This window comes from Schistocerca piceifrons, unplaced genomic scaffold (genome assembly GCF_021461385.2).
Source record: "Schistocerca piceifrons isolate TAMUIC-IGC-003096 unplaced genomic scaffold, iqSchPice1.1 HiC_scaffold_701, whole genome shotgun sequence".
NCBI lineage: Eukaryota > Metazoa > Arthropoda > Insecta > Orthoptera > Acrididae > Schistocerca > Schistocerca piceifrons.
In genome coordinates, this window is record NW_025728950.1 from 494,356 (window position 1) to 516,360 (window position 22,005).

Genomic DNA, 22,005 nt, shown 5'->3' on the forward strand with positions numbered 1-22,005 from the left:
ATCCAGGGGTACACTCAGGCAATTCTTATACGAGGTGCCTTAGTCAGCCCGGAACACCTTTTGATAACCATGAACCATTGCAACTTTAAGAAATCTTCCAAAAGTAATGGTATATTTCCGGTCAGATTCCGCCAGGCGATGCTGGCTCCAAAGGTAGTCCATGAAAGAGACAGCATCGGTGAGGCAAAGGTCATAGATCGTGAAAATGGTGTGGCCCAAGAGCCACACCATTGCGTTACGTCGTGTTCGTTGGTTGGTCTGAATATCAGGGGTAAGGAACCAGTCGATTGACACATAGTCCAGTGTAGTCCCACCGATCAGCGCTAATAGCACACGTGCAAGGTCCCACACTTCTGTGACGTGAGGGCATAAGAGACGATGCTCTCTGGTGTCTACGTCACCACATCGGCCGCAAGCAGCCGAGGGCCATAGGCGGATGGCCGCCAGGCGGTGATTAGTGGGTATTAAATTGTTTACAACGCGATACCATAGCGCTGAAACTTCTGTGGGAAGGGCTGGGTGGTTGATATTAGCCCAAGCTTGGTGCCAGATGACCGACGGTCGTCTGTCCTCCAATTTATGTGGTGTGGGCTGGCCTCGAAGCGCCTAGTAAAGGCGCTTCGATGTGCGTGCCTTGTCGGTGGCCACTGTTAGGACGTAACTTTGATTGAGGTAATAGTCCTTGACTGTCGTCATCCGGAATGGAATATGTGTCAAACATACTGGTGCACGCGCCGATTCTGGGCGATAACGGTCGAAAAGCACCGCTGTTGTACGACCTGGGTCAATCTCACGCAAAGTGGCGATACTTTGAATCAGGATTGCCGCACATTTGCGGGGAAAGTCAATGAGTCCAAGGCCACTATCGACCTTTGGCAGTGTACAATTCTGCGCATCAACTTTGAATAGTGCATGCCGCCACAATAGGCAATATACTGTTTGTGAGATGGCTCTGCTGGTTTGTTTCGGTAGCGTATGGAGTTGTGCTACATACTATGCCCGTGATAGGATGTATGTACTAATCAGTTGGATTCGTTGATGGAGGTCGAGTCGTCGATCAGTGTGACTCATGCAAAATCCTCTGATGCGCGTGAGAATCCGCCTGCACGTGAATGTTAACATGCGCTGCGGACAGTCAGTCACCTCAAGACCCAAGATACGTTGTTCCCCTACAATCCGGTTGCATGGGCGTTCGATGGTCAATGATCGTGGCCCTAGTGGCATTAGCACCATTTTGTTGGATTTTAACATGGCACCGGATGCTCGTTCATAAACGTGGAGGACTCGGCGAACCGAATCGATGTCATTGGCGTTTGCTACAAACACACCTACACCATCCGCGTATGCCGCACTGCGGAAGGTGACGCCTGGGAAAGGAACACCATCGACCATCCGTCCGATGTCACGCAGCATGGGGTCCAGCGCCAAAGCGATAAAATACACTGACAAGGGACAGCCTTGTCGAACTGATCGTCTGATGGGAATTGGTCGTGATCTGCAGCCGTTCACAATGATTCTGGAATTTGCTCCATCCGAGAAGTGCCGGATGACTCTTATGAAGTGCTCCCCGAAACCCTTCCGCGACATAACGGCCAGCAGGTAAGGATGGGAGAAGGCACCGGCGAAATCTAGAGATCAATTGAAGCCGGGGTTCGAGCGTCGGCGGTGGGTGAGTAAGACAGCATCACGGTATATAGAAGCAGCGGTGAAGGTGGTTCGATTCGAAACGCCAGTGTACCTTATTCATTACCTGTTTAAGATGTGAAGCCACACTTCGTGCCACCAACTTATAATCAGTGTTAAGAACACGTCCTTAGCCCGACAGTGACCTGTGACCTTTGGATTAAGGACAATACGTACAGCTAGAAAATCGGCGGGTAGCTCGCAACCAGCAAACATCTCCTCGCACGTTTTGCAGAAGCGGTCTCCTAACAGGCCGGAAAACCTAGCACTTCGATTAGTGCTGGAATGGCACAATCGAAGGGCGGTATCCTTGCGGAGTACCGCCAGAGATGAAAAACCGCAGTGTCAGGGCCTAAATGCTTGCAGCGTGTGCGCTCCACATGTGGGAGTGACACACGGTGGTGCGGGCCGATATGGCAACAGGCGACCGTCGAAAACATCGCAAAGGCAAGTGCCGAAAGGAACGACCAAATACGAGATCACTCGTCAACATCCCAGTACTACCCTCCATGTCGAGGAGTAAACTGCGACTCCCATTTGAACGCCGCTAGCTGCCAGGGCAGTGGAGAAGCCGTGAGGCCGCCCCACAGCAGCGTCAGGCCGGTGCGAGCTATACTGGCGCGAGCTACACCTAGCCGAGTGCTTACATCGTCCACCGACTACTGCATATGTGTGTGTGCGTGTGTACACACGTATTCAGCGTGCGTGCGGCGGCGACGACGACGACGACGTTCGCGAGGAGCTAAGGATATAACTCCAAAAAATGTAATTAAAATAATCTGTGCCCGGACCATAAGAGACACTAACGAGGCATCCGAAGGCACTGTCCTGTGCCCCCATAAATTACCAGCCTAGCGTAATGCGGCTGCAAGTGCCGTCCGGCTAAACGCAAAAAAAAAAAAAAAAAAAAAAATTCTTAAGATAATCTTAAATTAATGAAAAGAAATCGTGGTGTGTAAGCAACTAACTACTGGGCACATCAACAACTACGACAAGTTTTGCTACCAGCGGAATATCTGATCACTGCAGAAAGTTAACCCATTTCAGGCTGTGTTTTAATTAATTTTAGGTGGGCCGATCCCGGCGGTACTTCAATGCCGGGCCAACCCGCGACAGAGGTGGAGCAAGCCCCTAGCACTCCGTCATAAGCCAAAAATGAGTGTAATATTCTGGTCGTGTGATGCAGGACGTATCAGATATTAAGCTGATAAGACAAATACTACACTTTTTTCCCTCCTACCTCCCCTATAGACCTACCTTTTCCTCTCCAAAAATGCCGCCATCCTCTAGTGTCGACGCAGCACGTAAAGCAGGGTGTTGTTAGTAGCAAGACTCATTGCCATAAACCGAAAATAAAAGCGGAGGCATACTCTGCTATGCCTTGGGGGCGACGACACACTACTCAGAAACACACCTCCCTCTCCAGGTGTGAAGCAAGTGATGATGTTAAAAACTAAATAGAAAGAAATAAATAAAGACAGAAATGAAGGCAAAATAAAAAAAAAAAACAGCGACGGCAGCACACTCAAACGAAACTGGCGAGATAATCCCATCGCCCATAGAATTAACGAAGTAATAATCCTCTAAGATAGATTATGTTTTCCAATTTTCCAATAATTTTTCGTACAAGGTTCACACAATTTCCGTGTTAACAATTTCCATATTATCAGTATCATAGAACAGTCTACTCTAGTGATGCCCTGAAGGCCAATATCAAATCTGGGGTATGGGTAAGTCAAGGGTAGTTTGAAAGTCTGAGTGACAAAGATCCAGGGGTACACTCAGGCAATTCTTATACGAGGTGCCTTAGTCAGCCCGGAACACCTTTTGATAACCATGAACCATTGCAACTTTAAGAAATCTTCCAAAAGTAATGGTATATTTCCGGTCAGATTCCGCCAGGCGATGCTGGCTCCAAAGGTAGTCCATGAAAGAGACAGCATCGGTGAGGCAAAGGTCATAGATCGTGAAAATGGTGTGGCCCAAGAGCCACACCATTGCGTTACGTCGTGTTCGTTGGTTGGTCTGAATATCAGGGGTAAGGAACCAGTCGATTGACACATAGTCCAGTGTAGTCCCACCGATCAGCGCTAATAGCACACGTGCAAGGTCCCACACTTCTGTGACGTGAGGGCATAAGAGACGATGCTCTCTGGTGTCTACGTCACCACATCGGCCGCAAGCAGCCGAGGGCCATAGGCGGATGGCCGCCAGGCGGTGATTAGTGGGTATTAAATTGTTTACAACGCGATACCATAGCGCTGAAACTTCTGTGGGAAGGGCTGGGTGGTTGATATTAGCCCAAGCTTGGTGCCAGATGACCGACGGTCGTCTGTCCTCCAATTTATGTGGTGTGGGCTGGCCTCGAAGCGCCTAGTAAAGGCGCTTCGATGTGCGTGCCTTGTCGGTGGCCACTGTTAGGACGTAACTTTGATTGAGGTAATAGTCCTTGACTGTCGTCATCCGGAATGGAATATGTGTCAAACATACTGGTGCACGCGCCGATTGTGGGCGATAACGGTCGAAAAGCACCGCTGTTGTACCACCTGGGTCAATCTCACGCAAAGTGGCGATACTTTGAATCAGGATTGCCGCACATTTGCGGGGAAAGTCAATGAGTCCAAGGCCACTATCGACCTTTGGCAGTGTACAATTCTGCGCATCAACTTTGAATAGTGCATGCCGCCACAATAGGCAATATACTGTTTGTGAGATGGCTCTGCTGGTTTGTTTCGGTAGCGTATGGAGTTGTGCTACATACTATGCCCGTGATAGGATGTATGTACTAATCAGTTGGATTCGTTGATGGAGGTCGAGTCGTCGATCAGTGTGACTCATGCAAAATCCTCTGATGCGCGTGAGAATCCGCCTGCACGTGAGTGTTAACATGCGCTGCGGACAGTCAGTCACCTCAAGACCCAAGATACGTTGTTCCCCTACAATCCGGTTGCATGGGCGTTCGATGGTCAATGATCGTGGCCCTAGTGGCATTAGCACCATTTTGTTGGATTTTAACATGGCACCGGATGCTCGTTCATAAACGTGGAGGACTCGGCGAACCGAATCGATGTCATTGGCGTTTGCTACAAACACACCTACACCATCCGCGTATGCCGCACTGCGGAAGGTGACGCCTGGGAAAGGAACACCATCGACCATCCGTCCGATGTCACGCAGCATGGGGTCCAGCGCCAAAGCGATAAAATACACTGACAAGGGACAGCCTTGTCGAACTGATCGTCTGATGGGAATTGGTCGTGATCTGCAGCCGTTCACAATGATTCTGGAATTTGCTCCATCCAAGAAGTGCCGGATGACTCTTATGAAGTGCTCCCCGAAACCCTTCCGCGACATAACGGCCAGCAGGTAAGGATGGGAGAAGGCACCGGCGAAATCTAGAGATCAATTGAAGCCGGGGTTCGAGCGTCGGCGGTGGGTGAGTAAGACAGCATCACGGTATATAGAAGCAGCGGTGAAGGTGGTTCGATTCGAAACGCCAGTGTACCTTATTCATTACCTGTTTAAGATGTGAAGCCACACTTCGTGCCACCAACTTATAATCAGTGTTAAGAACACGTCCTTAGCCCGACAGTGACCTGTGACCTTTGGATTAAGGACAATACGTACAGCTAGAAAATCGGCGGGTAGCTCGCAACCAGCAAACATCTCCTCGCACGTTTTGCAGAAGCGGTCTCCTAACAGGCCGGAAAACCTAGCACTTCGATTAGTGCTGGAATGGCACAATCGAAGGGCGGTATCCTTGCGGAGTACCGCCAGAGATGAAAAAACGCAGTGTCAGGGCCTAAATGCTTGCAGCGTGTGCGCTCCACATGTGGGAGTGACACACGGTGGTGCGGGCCGATATGGCAACAGGCGACCGTCGAAAACATCGCAAAGGCAAGTGCCGGAAGGAACGACCAAATACGAGATCACTCGTCAACATCCCAGTACTACCCTCCATGTCGAGGAGTAAACTGCGACTCCCATTTGAACGCCGCTAGCTGCCAGGGCAGTGGAGAAGCCGTGAGGCCGCCCCACAGCAGCGTCAGGCCGGTGCGAGCTATACTGGCGCGAGCTACACCTAGCCGAGTGCTTACATCGTCCACCGCCTACTGCATATGTGTGTGTGCGTGTGTACACACGTATTCAGCGTGCGTGCGGAGGCGACGACGACGACGTTCGCGAGGAGCTAAGGATATAACTCCAAAAAATGTAATTAAAATTATCTGTGCCCGGACCATAAGAGACACTAACGAGGCATCCGAAGGCACTGTCCTGTGCCCCCATAAATTACCAGCCTAGCGTAATGCGGCTGCAAGTGCCGTCCGGCTAAACGCAAAAAAAAAAAAAAAAAAAAAAAATTCTTAAGATAATCTTAAATTAATGAAAAGAAATCGTGGTGTGTAAGCAACTAACTACTGGGCACATCAACAACTACGACAAGTTTTGCTACCAGCGGAATATCTGATCACTGCAGAAAGTTAACCCATTTCAGGCTGTGTTTTAATTAATTTTAGGTGGGCCGATCCCGGCGGTACTTCAATGCCGGGCCAACCCGCGACAGAGGTGGAGCAAGCCCCTAGCACTCCGTCATAAGCCAAAAATGAGTGTAATATTCTGGTCGTGTGATGCAGGACGTATCAGATATTAAGCTGATAAGACAAATACTACACTTTTTTCCCTCCTACCTCCCCTATAGACCTACCTTTTCCTCTCCAAAAATGCCGCCATCCTCTAGTGTCGACGCAGCACGTAAAGCAGGGTGTTGTTAGTAGCAAGACTCATTGCCACAAACCGAAAATAAAAGCGGAGGCATACTCTGCTATGCCTTGGGGGCGACGACACACTACTCAGAAACACACCTCCCTCTCCAGGTGTGAAGCAAGTGATGATGTTGAAAACTAAATAGAAAGAAATAAATAAAGACAGAAATGAAGGCAAAATAAAAAAAAAAAACAGCGACGGCAGCACACTCAAACGAAACTGGCGAGATAATCCCATCGCCCATAGAATTAACGAAGTAATAATCCTCTAAGATAGATTATGTTTTCCAATTTTCCAATAATTTTTCGTACAAGGTTCACACAATTTCCGTGTTAACAATTTCCATATTATCAGTATCATAGAACAGTCTACTCTAGTGATGCCCTGAAGGCCAATATCAAATCTGGGGTATGGGTAAGTCAAGGGTAGTTTGAAAGTCTGAGTGACAAAAATCCAGGGGTACACTCAGGCAATTCTTATACGAGGTGCCTTAGTCAGCCCGGAACACCTTTTGATAACCATGAACCATTGCAACTTTAAGAAATCTTCCAAAAGTAATGGTATATTTCCGGTCAGATTCCGCCAGGCGATGCTGGCTCCAAAGGTAGTCCATGAAAGAGACAGCATCGGTGAGGCAAAGGTCATAGATCGTGAAAATGGTGTGGCCCAAGAGCCACACCATTGCGTTACGTCGTGTTCGTTGGTTGGTCTGAATATCAGGGGTAAGGAACCAGTCGATTGACACATAGTCCAGTGTAGTCCCACCGATCAGCGCTAATAGCACACGTGCAAGGTCCCACACTTCTGTGACGTGAGGGCATAAGAGACGATGCTCTCTGGTGTCTACGTCACCACATCGGCCGCAAGCAGCCGAGGGCCATAGGCGGATGGCCGCCAGGCGGTGATTAGTGGGTATTAAATTGTTTACAACGCGATACCATAGCGCTGAAACTTCTGTGGGAAGGGCTGGGTGGTTGATATTAGCCCAAGCTTGGTGCCAGATGACCGACGGTCGTCTGTCCTCCAATTTATGTGGTGTGGGCTGGCCTCGAAGCGCCTAGTAAAGGCGCTTCGATGTGCGTGCCTTGTCGGTGGCCACTGTTAGGACGTAACTTTGATTGAGGTAATAGTCCTTGACTGTCGTCATCCGGAATGGAATATGTGTCAAACATACTGGTGCACGCGCCGATTGTGGGCGATAACGGTCGAAAAGCACCGCTGTTGTACGACCTGGGTCAATCTCACGCAAAGTGGCGATACTTTGAATCAGGATTGCCGCACATTTGCGGGGAAAGTCAATGAGTCCAAGGCCACTATCGACCTTTGGCAGTGTACAATTCTGCGCATCAACTTTGAATAGTGCATGCCGCCACAATAGGCAATATACTGTTTGTGAGATGGCTCTGCTGGTTTGTTTCGGTAGCGTATGGAGTTGTGCTACATACTATGCCCGTGATAGGATGTATGTACTAATCAGTTGGATTCGTTGATGGAGGTCGAGTCGTCGATCAGTGTGACTCATGCAAAATCCTCTGATGCGCGTGAGAATCCGCCTGCACGTGAGTGTTAACATGCGCTGCGGACAGTCAGTCACCTCAAGACCCAAGATACGTTGTTCCCCTACAATCCGGTTGCATGGGCGTTCGATGGTCAATGATCGTGGCCCTAGTGGCATTAGCACCATTTTGTTGGATTTTAACATGGCACCGGATGCTCGTTCATAAACGTGGAGGACTCGGCGAACCGAATCGATGTCATTGGCGTTTGCTACAAACACACCTACACCATCCGCGTATGCCGCACTGCGGAAGGTGACGCCTGGGAAAGGAACACCATCGACCATCCGTCCGATGTCACGCAGCATGGGGTCCAGCGCCAAAGCGATAAAATACACTGACAAGGGACAGCCTTGTCGAACTGATCGTCTGATGGGAATTGGTCGTGATCTGCAGCCGTTCACAATGATTCTGGAATTTGCTCCATCCAAGAAGTGCCGGATGACTCTTATGAAGTGCTCCCCGAAACCCTTCCGCGACATAATGGCCAGCAGGTAAGGATGGGAGAAGGCACCGGCGAAATCTAGAGATCAATTGAAGCCGGGGTTCGAGCGTCGGCGGTGGGTGAGTAAGACAGCATCACGGTATATAGAAGCAGCGGTGAAGGTGGTTCGATTCGAAACGCCAGTGTACCTTATTCATTACCTGTTTAAGATGTGAAGCCACACTTCGTGCCACCAACTTATAATCAGTGTTAAGAACACGTCCTTAGCCCGACAGTGACCTGTGACCTTTGGATTAAGGACAATACGTACAGCTAGAAAATCGGCGGGTAGCTCGCAACCAGCAAACATCTCCTCGCACGTTTTGCAGAAGCGGTCTCCTAACAGGCCGGAAAACCTAGCACTTCGATTAGTGCTGGAATGGCACAATCGAAGGGCGGTATCCTTGCGGAGTACCGCCAGAGATGAAAAACCGCAGTGTCAGGGCCTAAATGCTTGCAGCGTGTGCGCTCCACATGTGGGAGTGACACACGGTGGTGCGGGCCGATATGGCAACAGGCGACCGTCGAAAACATCGCAAAGGCAAGTGCCGGAAGGAACGACCAAATACGAGATCACTCGTCAACATCCCAGTACTACCCTCCATGTCGAGGAGTAAACTGCGACTCCCATTTGAACGCCGCTAGCTGCCAGGGCAGTGGAGAAGCCGTGAGGCCGCCCCACAGCAGCGTCAGGCCGGTGCGAGCTATACTGGCGCGAGCTACACCTAGCCGAGTGCTTACATCGTCCACCGCCTACTGCATATGTGTGTGTGCGTGTGTACACACGTATTCAGCGTGCGTGCGGCGGCGACGACGACGACGTTCGCGAGGAGCTAAGGATATAACTCCAAAAAATGTAATTAATATTATCTGTGCCCGGACCATAAGAGACACTAACGAGGCATCCGAAGGCACTGTCCTGTGCCCCCATAAATTACCAGCCTAGCGTAATGCGGCTGCAAGTGCCGTCCGGCTAAACGCAAAAAAAAAAAAAAAAAATTTCTTAAGATAATCTTAAATTAATGAAAAGAAATCGTGGTGTGTAAGCAACTAACTACTGGGCACATCAACAACTACGACAAGTTTTGCTACCAGCGGAATATCTGATCACTGCAGAAAGTTAACCCATTTCAGGCTGTGTTTTAATTAATTTTAGGTGGGCCGATCCCGGCGGTACTTCAATGCCGGGCCAACCCGCGACAGAGGTGGAGCAAGCCCCTAGCACTCCGTCATAAGCCAAAAATGAGTGTAATATTCTGGTCGTGTGATGCAGGACGTATCAGATATTAAGCTGATAAGACAAATACTACACTTTTTTCCCTCCTACCTCCCCTATAGACCTACCTTTTCCTCTCCAAAAATGCCGCCATCCTCTAGTGTCGACGCAGCACGTAAAGCAGGGTGTTGTTAGTAGCAAGACTCATTGCCATAAACCGAAAATAAAAGCGGAGGCATACTCTGCTATGCCTTGGGGGCGACGACACACTACTCAGAAACACACCTCCCTCTCCAGGTGTGAAGCAAGTGATGATGTTAAAAACTAAATAGAAAGAAATAAATAAAGACAGAAATGAAGGCAAAATAAAAAAAAAACAGCGACGGCAGCACACTCAAACGAAACTGGCGAGATAATCCCATCGCCCATAGAATTAACGAAGTAATAATCCTCTAAGATAGATTATGTTTTCCAATTTTCCAATAATTTTTCATACAAGGTTCACACAATTTCCGTGTTAACAATTTCCATATTATCAGTATCATAGAACAGTCTACTCTAGTGATGCCCTGAAGGCCAATATCAAATCTGGGGTATGGGTAAGTCAAGGGTAGTTTGAAAGTCTGAGTGACAAAGATCCAGGGGTACACTCAGGCAATTCTTATACGAGGTGCCTTAGTCAGCCCGGAACACCTTTTGATAACCATGAACCATTGCAACTTTAAGAAATCTTCCAAAAGTAATGGTATATTTCCGGTCAGATTCCGCCAGGCGATGCTGGCTCCAAAGGTAGTCCATGAAAGAGACAGCATCGGTGAGGCAAAGGTCATAGATCGTGAAAATGGTGTGGCCCAAGAGCCACACCATTGCGTTACGTCGTGTTCGTTGGTTGGTCTGAATATCAGGGGTAAGGAACCAGTCGATTGACACATAGTCCAGTGTAGTCCCACCGATCAGCGCTAATAGCACACGTGCAAGGTCCCACACTTCTGTGACGTGAGGGCATAAGAGACGATGCTCTCTGGTATCTACGTCACCACATCGGCCGCAAGCAGCCGAGGGCCATAGGCGGATGGCCGCCAGGCGGTGATTAGTGGGTATTAAATTGTTTACAACGCGATACCATAGCGCTGAAACTTCTGTGGGAAGGGCTGGGTGGTTGATATTAGCCCAAGCTTGGTGCCAGATGACCGACGGTCGTCTGTCCTCCAATTTATGTGGTGTGGGCTGGCCTCGAAGCGCCTAGTAAAGGCGCTTCGATGTGCGTGCCTTGTCGGTGGCCACTGTTAGGACGTAACTTTGATTGAGGTAATAGTCCTTGACTGTCGTCATCCGGAATGGAATATGTGTCAAACATACTGGTGCACGCGCCGATTGTGGGCGATAACGGTCGAAAAGCACCGCTGTTGTACCACCTGGGTCAATCTCACGCAAAGTGGCGATACTTTGAATCAGGATTGCCGCACATTTGCGGGGAAAGTCAATGAGTCCAAGGCCACTATCGACCTTTGGCAGTGTACAATTCTGCGCATCAACTTTGAATAGTGCATGCCGCCACAATAGGCAATATACTGTTTGTGAGATGGCTCTGCTGGTTTGTTTCGGTAGCGTATGGAGTTGTGCTACATACTATGCCCGTGATAGGATGTATGTACTAATCAGTTGGATTCGTTGATGGAGGTCGAGTCGTCGATCAGTGTGACTCATGCAAAATCCTCTGATGCGCGTGAGAATCCGCCTGCACGTGAGTGTTAACATGCGCTGCGGACAGTCAGTCACCTCAAGACCCAAGATACGTTGTTCCCCTACAATCCGGTTGCATGGGCGTTCGATGGTCAATGATCGTGGCCCTAGTGGCATTAGCACCATTTTGTTGGATTTTAACATGGCACCGGATGCTCGTTCATAAACGTGGAGGACTCGGCGAACCGAATCGATGTCATTGGCGTTTGCTACAAACACACCTACACCATCCGCGTATGCCGCACTGCGGAAGGTGACGCCTGGGAAAGGAACACCATCGACCATCCGTCCGATGTCACGCAGCATGGGGTCCAGCGCCAAAGCGATAAAATACACTGACAAGGGACAGCCTTGTCGAACTGATCGTCTGATGGGAATTGGTCGTGATCTGCAGCCGTTCACAATGATTCTGGAATTTGCTCCATCCAAGAAGTGCCGGATGACTCTTATGAAGTGCTCCCCGAAACCCTTCCGCGACATAATGGCCAGCAGGTAAGGATGGGAGAAGGCACCGGCGAAATCTAGAGATCAATTGAAGCCGGGGTTCGAGCGTCGGCGGTGGGTGAGTAAGACAGCATCACGGTATATAGAAGCAGCGGTGAAGGTGGTTCGATTCGAAACGCCAGTGTACCTTATTCATTACCTGTTTAAGATGTGAAGCCACACTTCGTGCCACCAACTTATAATCAGTGTTAAGAACACGTCCTTAGCCCGACAGTGACCTGTGACCTTTGGATTAAGGACAATACGTACAGCTAGAAAATCGGCGGGTAGCTCGCAACCAGCAAACATCTCCTCGCACGTTTTGCAGAAGCGGTCTCCTAACAGGCCGGAAAACCTAGCACTTCGATTAGTGCTGGAATGGCACAATCGAAGGGCGGTATCCTTGCGGAGTACCGCCAGAGATGAAAAACCGCAGTGTCAGGGCCTAAATGCTTGCAGCGTGTGCGCTCCACATGTGGGAGTGACACACGGTGGTGCGGGCCGATATGGCAACAGGCGACCGTCGAAAACATCGCAAAGGCAAGTGCCGGAAGGAACGACCAAATACGAGATCACTCGTCAACATCCCAGTACTACCCTCCATGTCGAGGAGTAAACTGCGACTCCCATTTGAACGCCGCTAGCTGCCAGGGCAGTGGAGAAGCCGTGAGGCCGCCCCACAGCAGCGTCAGGCCGGTGCGAGCTATACTGGCGCGAGCTACACCTAGCCGAGTGCTTACATCGTCCACCGCCTACTGCATATGTGTGTGTGCGTGTGTACACACGTATTCAGCGTGCGTGCGGCGGCGACGACGACGACGTTCGCGAGGAGCTAAGGATATAACTCCAAAAAATGTAATTAATATTATCTGTGCCCGGACCATAAGAGACACTAACGAGGCATCCGAAGGCACTGTCCTGTGCCCCCATAAATTACCAGCCTAGCGTAATGCGGCTGCAAGTGCCGTCCGGCTAAACGCAAAAAAAAAAAAAAAAATTTCTTAAGATAATCTTAAATTAATGAAAAGAAATCGTGGTGTGTAAGCAACTAACTACTGGGCACATCAACAACTACGACAAGTTTTGCTACCAGCGGAATATCTGATCACTGCAGAAAGTTAACCCATTTCAGGCTGTGTTTTAATTAATTTTAGGTGGGCCGATCCCGGCGGTACTTCAATGCCGGGCCAACCCGCGACAGAGGTGGAGCAAGCCCCTAGCACTCCGTCATAAGCCAAAAATGAGTGTAATATTCTGGTCGTGTGATGCAGGACGTATCAGATATTAAGCTGATAAGACAAATACTACACTTTTTTCCCTCCTACCTCCCCTATAGACCTACCTTTTCCTCTCCAAAAATGCCGCCATCCTCTAGTGTCGACGCAGCACGTAAAGCAGGGTGTTGTTAGTAGCAAGACTCATTGCCATAAACCGAAAATAAAAGCGGAGGCATACTCTGCTATGCCTTGGGGGCGACGACACACTACTCAGAAACACACCTCCCTCTCCAGGTGTGAAGCAAGTGATGATGTTAAAAACTAAATAGAAAGAAATAAATAAAGACAGAAATGAAGGCAAAATAAAAAAAAAACAGCGACGGCAGCACACTCAAACGAAACTGGCGAGATAATCCCATCGCCCATAGAATTAACGAAGTAATAATCCTCTAAGATAGATTATGTTTTCCAATTTTCCAATAATTTTTCATACAAGGTTCACACAATTTCCGTGTTAACAATTTCCATATTATCAGTATCATAGAACAGTCTACTCTAGTGATGCCCTGAAGGCCAATATCAAATCTGGGGTATGGGTAAGTCAAGGGTAGTTTGAAAGTCTGAGTGACAAAGATCCAGGGGTACACTCAGGCAATTCTTATACGAGGTGCCTTAGTCAGCCCGGAACACCTTTTGATAACCATGAACCATTGCAACTTTAAGAAATCTTCCAAAAGTAATGGTATATTTCCGGTCAGATTCCGCCAGGCGATGCTGGCTCCAAAGGTAGTCCATGAAAGAGACAGCATCGGTGAGGCAAAGGTCATAGATCGTGAAAATGGTGTGGCCCAAGAGCCACACCATTGCGTTACGTCGTGTTCGTTGGTTGGTCTGAATATCAGGGGTAAGGAACCAGTCGATTGACACATAGTCCAGTGTAGTCCCACCGATCAGCGCTAATAGCACACGTGCAAGGTCCCACACTTCTGTGACGTGAGGGCATAAGAGACGATGCTCTCTGGTATCTACGTCACCACATCGGCCGCAAGCAGCCGAGGGCCATAGGCGGATGGTCGCCAGGCGGTGATTAGTGGGTATTAAATTGTTTACAACGCGATACCATAGCGCTGAAACTTCTGTGGGAAGGGCTGGGTGGTTGATATTAGCCCAAGCTTGGTGCCAGATGACCGACGGTCGTCTGTCCTCCAATTTATGTGCCCCCAGGGGCTCAGCATTCGTTTGCTGGGTACGGGCTTGGCGACCCCGGGGTTCCTGAGCTGGGGACTGGTAAGCGCCGCCAGTCCCCTGTCACCGTAACCTCTAAGCATACTTCAACGACCACCGTGCGGCGCGGCGGTGGAATGTTGTGTGTCTCAGGGAATGGGGATCTTGGCTTGACCGCCCGGATCGCGAGGATGGAATCAACCTCTATAAAAAAACCCTCAATCTCAAGGTGTGCTGCGCGCTGATGAGATGCATGGCTGTTGAGGTGGAACAGTCGATAGCGGGCAACCTCTGGGGAACCTGCCGCACCTCAGTTGTATAAGGCTTACCTAGGCACGCGGGGCTCTGTCTAGGTGGACTTCTAGTTCCCTAGCTGCTCGTGGGACCGAGATGGATCCTTCGAAATTCTCTTTTCTTCCTCCCAGCGGAAAGGGTGGGCCGCTGGAAGGTTCTAACACCCAGTCTCTTAAGAGGGCCCGTGCAGTCAGTCCCCCTGACTCCGGCGCTTCTTTGAAAAGTCCAGTCTTAGGTAACAGAATGCATTCCGGTAATCCGAATGTGTTTCTCATTGTGAAACGGAAGGAGGGTAGTTTCGACAAGGTTTCGCCCTTCTATATACAAAAGGGATTGGAGGGAATCTGTGGCTCCTTCAAATCGGTGAAGCGCTTGCGTAATGGGACCTTGCTAGTGGAAACTTCCACTTCCCAGCAAGCAACTAACCTCCAATCTGCTAAATGCCTTGGAGAGTATGCCATAGACACCGAACTGCACAGCACCTTGAACTATAGCAAAGGTGTTGTGACATGCCGGGATCTAGCTGATATTCCCAAGGAAGAACTGCAACGTGAGTGGGCTCCGGAAGGTATCGTTGATGTCCAACACATCACGAAGAGGGTTGATGGCGCTCTTGTCAAATCCGACTCCTTTATTCTGACCTTCAGTAGCACAACACTTCCTGAACATATTAAAGCTGGCTTCCTTCGCCTTAGTTTGAGGCCTTATTTCCCGGCCCCAATGCGCTGTTTCAAATGCCAGCGTTTTGGGCATACCACCTTAGGCTGTAAAGGCGAAGCGACTTGTGGAAACTGTGGTCAGGCTGCTCATGAAGGAATTGGTTGCTCGTCTCCGGCTAAATGTATTAATTGCTCTGGGAACCACCCTGTTTGGAGTAGGGACTGCCGCATATTTTTAGAGGAACGCAAGGTCCAGGAAATAAAAACAACCAAGCGTATCCCCTATGGTGAGGCCAAGAAGATTTATAAGTCGATGCAACCTCCCACATTTGCTACATCTTTTGCATCCCTGGTACAGAAGCCTACTCCAAAAGTCGATGCGTCAACGCAGACTGAGGTGGTGAGTGTTGGCATTAACACCTGTAGCTGTCAGTGCACTTGCAACGCAGCCAGTGTTCCAGAGCCAGTAGCCCCTACTCGAACGGCATACAAAAGTACATTGGCGGATTTGGTCCAGCCCCCCGCGCCTCCAACGGCTGCGGTTGTCCCCAAGCCCAGTGCGCCAATTACCACTCCCACGTCCGCTCCCCCAAAGTCCACCAAGCCGCAGAAAGCTACTGTGCAGCAGCAACAGCGGGTCAAATCCCGTGGTAAACCATCTGACCATGCGGATGTTGTTTTACGCGAGGCTTCATCTGACTCTTCCCCAGAGTTGATGGAGTACGATGTATGTGTGGGGCAATCGTCTCGTCCCACGCCTGCCCCTCCACCTGCTGCGGTCTCCCCACCCCGTCGGAGAGACAGGATGAAGGTGCTACCCCCAACATAGATGGCTCCCATACTCCAGTGGAACTTGCAAGGGTTCAGGACGCATGTGGAGGAACTTCGTCTACTTTCTCAGGGTCGACCATTGTGTCTCTGTCTCCAGGAGACGTATTTCCATCCCTCATACTCCCCTGAGATACGAGGCTATACACTCCACAAAAAGCACGACCTACGTGGAGAGAGAGCTAGAGGAGGCGTAGGTATTTTCGTCAGGACGGACTACCATTCCTCGCCTCTCTCACTTACGACGACTCTACAGGCCGTCGCTGTGTCCGTGCACGTGCGTCATCCATTGACTGTCTGTTCACTTTACTTGCCCCCACATGATGCTCTTGATGAAGCGGCCCTCACCGACCTTCTTACACAGCTCCCCCAGCCATTCATTATTTGTGGTGATTTTAATGCCCACAATGTGCTTTGGGGCTCTGCAATTACCTGTCCCAGGGGTAGAGCAATTGAGAGGCTTCTCCTGTCATCCTGTGCCTACTTGCTCAATGGAGGACAGGGTACTCATTTCTGCACGGCGACTGGGTCGTTCTCTGCCATTGATCTCTCGCTTTGCTCTCCAGCTCTTGCCGCTAGTGCTCACTGGGAAGTGGTCGCTGACTTGCACGGCAGTGATCATTTCCCAATCTGGATTCACCTGCCAGATGGCGTGGGCCCCGGAAGGAGTCCACCACGATGGGTAATCAGTGGAGCTGACTGGACACTTTATGGCCAGTTGGCCCAATTCGAACACTGTGTGAATGTTGAGGTGTGGGTGGATCATATTACCAAAACGGTCCACCATGCCGCTGCGGCATCCATTCCACAGTCCACAGGCCATCGCAAACGGCCACCTGTGCCTTGGTGGAGTGACGAATGCCGCTCTGCAATCAGGACCAGGCGTGCGGCTCTGCGGCGGTTCAAGTGTCGGCCGACTGCTGACAATCTTGCAGCCTTTCGGGTGGCGCGGGCGAGATGTCGCCGCATTATTCGTGAGAGCAAGAAGAGGTCATGGCAAAAGTTTCTGAACACCATTAATCGATCCACCAAAAGTTCCATTGTGTGGGAGACCATTAGGAGAATTTCTGGCAGAGGAGGGAGGTGCCCCATAGCTGCTGTAATGAATAACGGCACTCTCCACACAGATCCGCGAGACATTGCCCAGACTATGGCAGCATATTTTGCGACAGTTACTGCCACAACCAGTCAGGATCCAGGTTTCCAGCGCCATAGAGCGGTTGCTGAGAGGTGTAGTCTGAACTTCCAGCCCACCTCTCATGAAGTTTACAACTGCCCTTTTTCTATGTGGGAGCTGGATTCTGCATTGTCTGGAGCTCGTGACACTTCCCCTGGTCACGACAGGATCCATTACAGTATGCTATGGCACCTCACAATGCGCAACAAAGAAATCCTCCTCGCACTTTTTAATGCCATTTGGGCGTCGGGTCACTTTCCTGACGCGTGGCGTGAGGCAGTTTTAATCCCTTTTTTAAAACCTGGGAAAGACCGCTCGAGCCCAAGTAGCTACCGTAGGTTTGCCCTCACTAGTTGCGTAGGGAAGACCTTGGAGCGGATGGTCAACCGCCGCCTTGTCTGGATGTTAGAATCCCGGCAACTACTTAGTCGCTTTCAGTGTGGGTTCAGGAGGTTTCGTTCCACCTTCGATAACCTTGCTCTCCTGGAAGCGGCTATCCAACAAGCTTTCCTACGCCGTCATCACCTTATAGGTGTATTTTTCGACATCGAGAAGGCCTACGATACCACTTGGCGGCGTCTCATCCTGGAGCAGCTTCACGAATGGGGTTTTCGTGGTTGTCTTCCTCTTTTTATTCAGTCTTTCCTCTCGCCACGATATTTTAGATACCGAATTGGTGACGTCCTGTCTGATCGTTTTGAGCAGGAGAATGGTGTCCCTCAGGGTAGCGTTTTAAGTGTGACTCTGTTTGCCATCGCTATTAATAGCATTACGTCCATGGTGAAAAGTCCTGTCCAGTGTTCTTTGTTTGTGGATGATTTCTCTTTGTTCTGCTCTTCTTCAAGCCTTGCAACGACAACTCGTCAGTTGCAACTTACGATTAGGCGTTTGGATGACTGGGCGCTGAAGAGTGGATTTAAGTTTTCCACCGAGAAGTCTGTATGTGTTCTTTTTAACCGTTCTCGTTCGATTTTAACCTTTCCTGAGTTGCGCTTGAGGGACACTATTCTTTCTTTTAAAGGCACGGTGAGATTTCTGGGTCTCATTTTTGACTCGAGGCTCACGTGGTTACCTCATCTTAAAGACCTGAAACGGCGGTCGCTTCAGGCTTTGAGCATTTTAAAATGTCTTAGCCACAGTACGTGGGGAGCTGACAGGACTTGTCTGCTCCAGTTTTACAGGGCGTTTGTGCGATCTCGGCTCGATTATGGGTGCACGGTGTATGGGTCTGCGAGGCCTTCGTACTTAAAGATTTTGGACGTTGTCCACCATGAAGGGCTGCGGTTGGCCACTGGGGCATTCCGAACTAGCCCCATACCAAGCCTCTGTGCAGAGGCTGGTGAACCGCCACTTCATATGCGACGACGGCTACTTACGGTCCGCCAGGCGTATAAAACTTTGTCCACACCATACACACCTGCATACCATACCATTGCTCAGCCTCCTCTGGCACGGTTATTTCATAACCGGCAACGTGCGACGCAGCCCTATGGGATTCGCGCACAGGATTGCCTCGCTGCAATGTCTGTGGCTGGTCTTCGTGTTTTACGTCGCGGTTGGAGCAGATCTCCACCTTGGCTCCTCCGGCGTCCCAAATTTATTTTAGATTTGACTCGTTTTAAGAAAGATGGCACACCAGATTTTACGTTCCAATCTCTGTTTTTTAGCATTTTAGACCTGCATCACGGTTTCACTGTCGTTTATACTGATGGCTCGAAACAGGAGACTTCCGTAGGCTGTTCTGTGGTGTTCCCTGATCGTGTCACCCGGATTCGCCTCCCTGCTGAATATACCGTTTTCGCAGCGGAGCTCCACGCGATCCTGAAGACACTGGAGCAGATGCATCGTGTTCGGGGCGATCGATTTCTTCTCTGCTCCGATTCTCTTAGTGCCTTACAATCGCTGCAGAGCCTATACCCGACTGAGGAGATGGTCCAGTTGATACATGACCAACTGTACTTGCTCCAACAGCGGGGTAAAGAGGTATCCTTCTGCTGGGTGCCTGGTCATGTCGGCATATGGGGCAATGTACAGGCTGACCGGGCTGCCAAGGAGGCCTGCAGAGAGCATGATGTGGTCCAGTGTCCTATCCCCTTGCAGTCAGTCATCGCTGCACTCCACAGGAAGTGCATGGAGTTGTGGGAGGACGAATGGCTGGCGGTGTCGGCCAATAAACTGCGGTCGGTAAAGTCAACCACTCGGCCGTGGCGTTCCTCCTGCCGGTTGCTCAGGCGGGAAGAGGTGGCCCTCACACGTCTGCGGATTGGGCACTGTCCTGTGACGCATAGCTATTTATTACGGCGGGAGGATCCTCCCTTTTGTGACGCTTGTGGTGTGCACATCTCTGTCCGGCACATTTTAACAGACTGCATTTTATACCGTGATGCAAGGGCAGAAGCACAAGTTGATGGGGCTCTGCCTTGTGTTTTAGCTGACGATGAGACGTGTGTGTCTAGGGTTTTTAAGTTCTGTGATGTATCTGGACTCTGGCCTAAGCTTTTAGGCTGGAGGTTTTAGTGTGTTGCAGAGTGGCTGACTCCTCCCCTTTTTTCCTTGCGGTCAGCCAGCCACTTCCATGTGCTACATTGTTTTAGCTCCCTCTACCATTTTCTTCCTGTGTTGTCCATGTTTTACTGCTGACGCCCTGCTTCATCCCACGCTTCGGTGTGGGTGAGCACATTTTTTCAATGATTGTTCCCCGTGTTTTATGTTCCATTTTATGTCACTGTTCTGAGGGTTTTTTTTTTTTTTTTTTTTTTTTTTTTTTTTTTTTTTTTTTTTTTTCCTCTCTCTCTCCTTGACACCCGTCTCACTGTGATACTGCACGGGCGCTGAAGACCTTGCTGTCGTGCGCCCCCAAAACCCCTCTACTACTACTACTACTACTCCAATTTATGTGGTGTGGGCTGGCCTCGAAGCGCCTAGTAAAGGCGCTTCGATGTGCATGCCTTGTCGGTGGCCACTGTTAGGACGTAACTTTGATTGAGGTAATAGTCCTTGACTGTCGTCATCCGGAATGGAATATGTGTCAAACATACTGGTGCACGCGCCGATTGTGGGCGATAACGGTCGAAAAGCACCGCTGTTGTACGACCTGGGTCAATCTCACGCAAAGTGGCGATACTTTGAATCAGGATTGCCGCACATTTGCGGGGAAAGTCAATGAGTCCAAGGCCACTATCGACCTTTGGCAGTGTACAATTCTGCGCATCAACTTTGAATAGTGCATGCCGCCACAATAGGCAATATACTGTTTGTGAGATGGCTCTGCTGGTTTGTTTCGGTAGCGTATGGAGTTGTGCTACATACTATGCCCGTGATAGGATGTATGTACTAATCAGTTGGATTCGTTGATGGAGGTCGAGTCGTCGATCAGTGTGACTCATGCAAAATCCTCTGATGCGCGTGAGAATCCGCCTGCACGTGAGTGTTAACATGCGCTGCGGACAGTCAGTCACCTCAAGACCCAAGATACGTTGTTCCCCTACAATCCGGTTGCATGGGCGTTCGATGGTCAATGATCGTGGCCCTAGTGGCATTAGCACCATTTTGTTGGATTTTAACATGGCACCGGATGCTCGTTCATAAACGTGGAGGACTCGGCGAACCGAATCGATGTCATTGGCGTTTGCTACAAACACACCTACACCATCCGCGTATGCCGCACTGCGGAAGGTGACGCCTGGGAAAGGAACACCATCGACCATCCGTCCGATGTCACGCAGCATGGGGTCCAGCGCCAAAGCGATAAAATACACTGACAAGGGACAGCCTTGTCGAACTGATCGTCTGATGGGAATTGGTCGTGATCTGCAGCCGTTCACAATGATTCTGGAATTTGCTCCATCCAAGAAGTGCCGGATGACTCTTATGAAGTGCTCCCCGAAACCCTTCCGCGACATAACGGCCAGCAGGTAAGGATGGGAGAAGGCACCGGCGAAATCTAGAGATCAATTGAAGCCGGGGTTCGAGCGTCGGCGGTGGGTGAGTAAGACAGCATCACGGTATATAGAAGCAGCGGTGAAGGTGGTTCGATTCGAAACGCCAGTGTACCTTATTCATTACCTGTTTAAGATGTGAAGCCACACTTCGTGCCACCAACTTATAATCAGTGTTAAGAACACGTCCTTAGCCCGACAGTGACCTGTGACCTTTGGATTAAGGACAATACGTACAGCTAGAAAATCGGCGGGTAGCTCGCAACCAGCAAACATCTCCTCGCACGTTTTGCAGAAGCGGTCTCCTAACAGGCCGGAAAACCTAGCACTTCGATTAGTGCTGGAATGGCACAATCGAAGGGCGGTATCCTTGCGGAGTACCGCCAGAGATGAAAAACCGCAGTGTCAGGGCCTAAATGCTTGCAGCGTGTGCGCTCCACATGTGGGAGTGACACACGGTGGTGCGGGCCGATATGGCAACAGGCGACCGTCGAAAACATCGCAAAGGCAAGTGCCGGAAGGAACGACCAAATACGAGATCACTCGTCAACATCCCAGTACTACCCTCCATGTCGAGGAGTAAACTGCGACTCCCATTTGAACGCCGCTAGCTGCCAGGGCAGTGGAGAAGCCGTGAGGCCGCCCCACAGCAGCGTCAGGCCGGTGCGAGCTATACTGGCGCGAGCTACACCTAGCCGAGTGCTTACATCGTCCACCGCCTACTGCATATGTGTGTGTG

The 22,005-nt window shown here is 50.1% G+C and overlaps 4 pseudogenes; all 4 read right to left on the reverse strand.

Moving 5' to 3' along the window:
- Positions 1-2,747: 2,747 nt before the first annotated feature.
- LOC124769402 lies at positions 2,748-2,958 on the reverse strand (annotated as a pseudogene).
- Positions 2,959-6,195: 3,237 nt separating this feature from the next.
- On the reverse strand, positions 6,196-6,406 carry LOC124769463 (annotated as a pseudogene).
- Positions 6,407-9,638: 3,232 nt separating this feature from the next.
- Positions 9,639-9,849, reverse strand: LOC124769403 (annotated as a pseudogene).
- A 3,229-nt stretch (positions 9,850-13,078) lies between these two features.
- On the reverse strand, positions 13,079-13,289 carry LOC124769404 (annotated as a pseudogene).
- Positions 13,290-22,005: the final 8,716 nt, after the last annotated feature.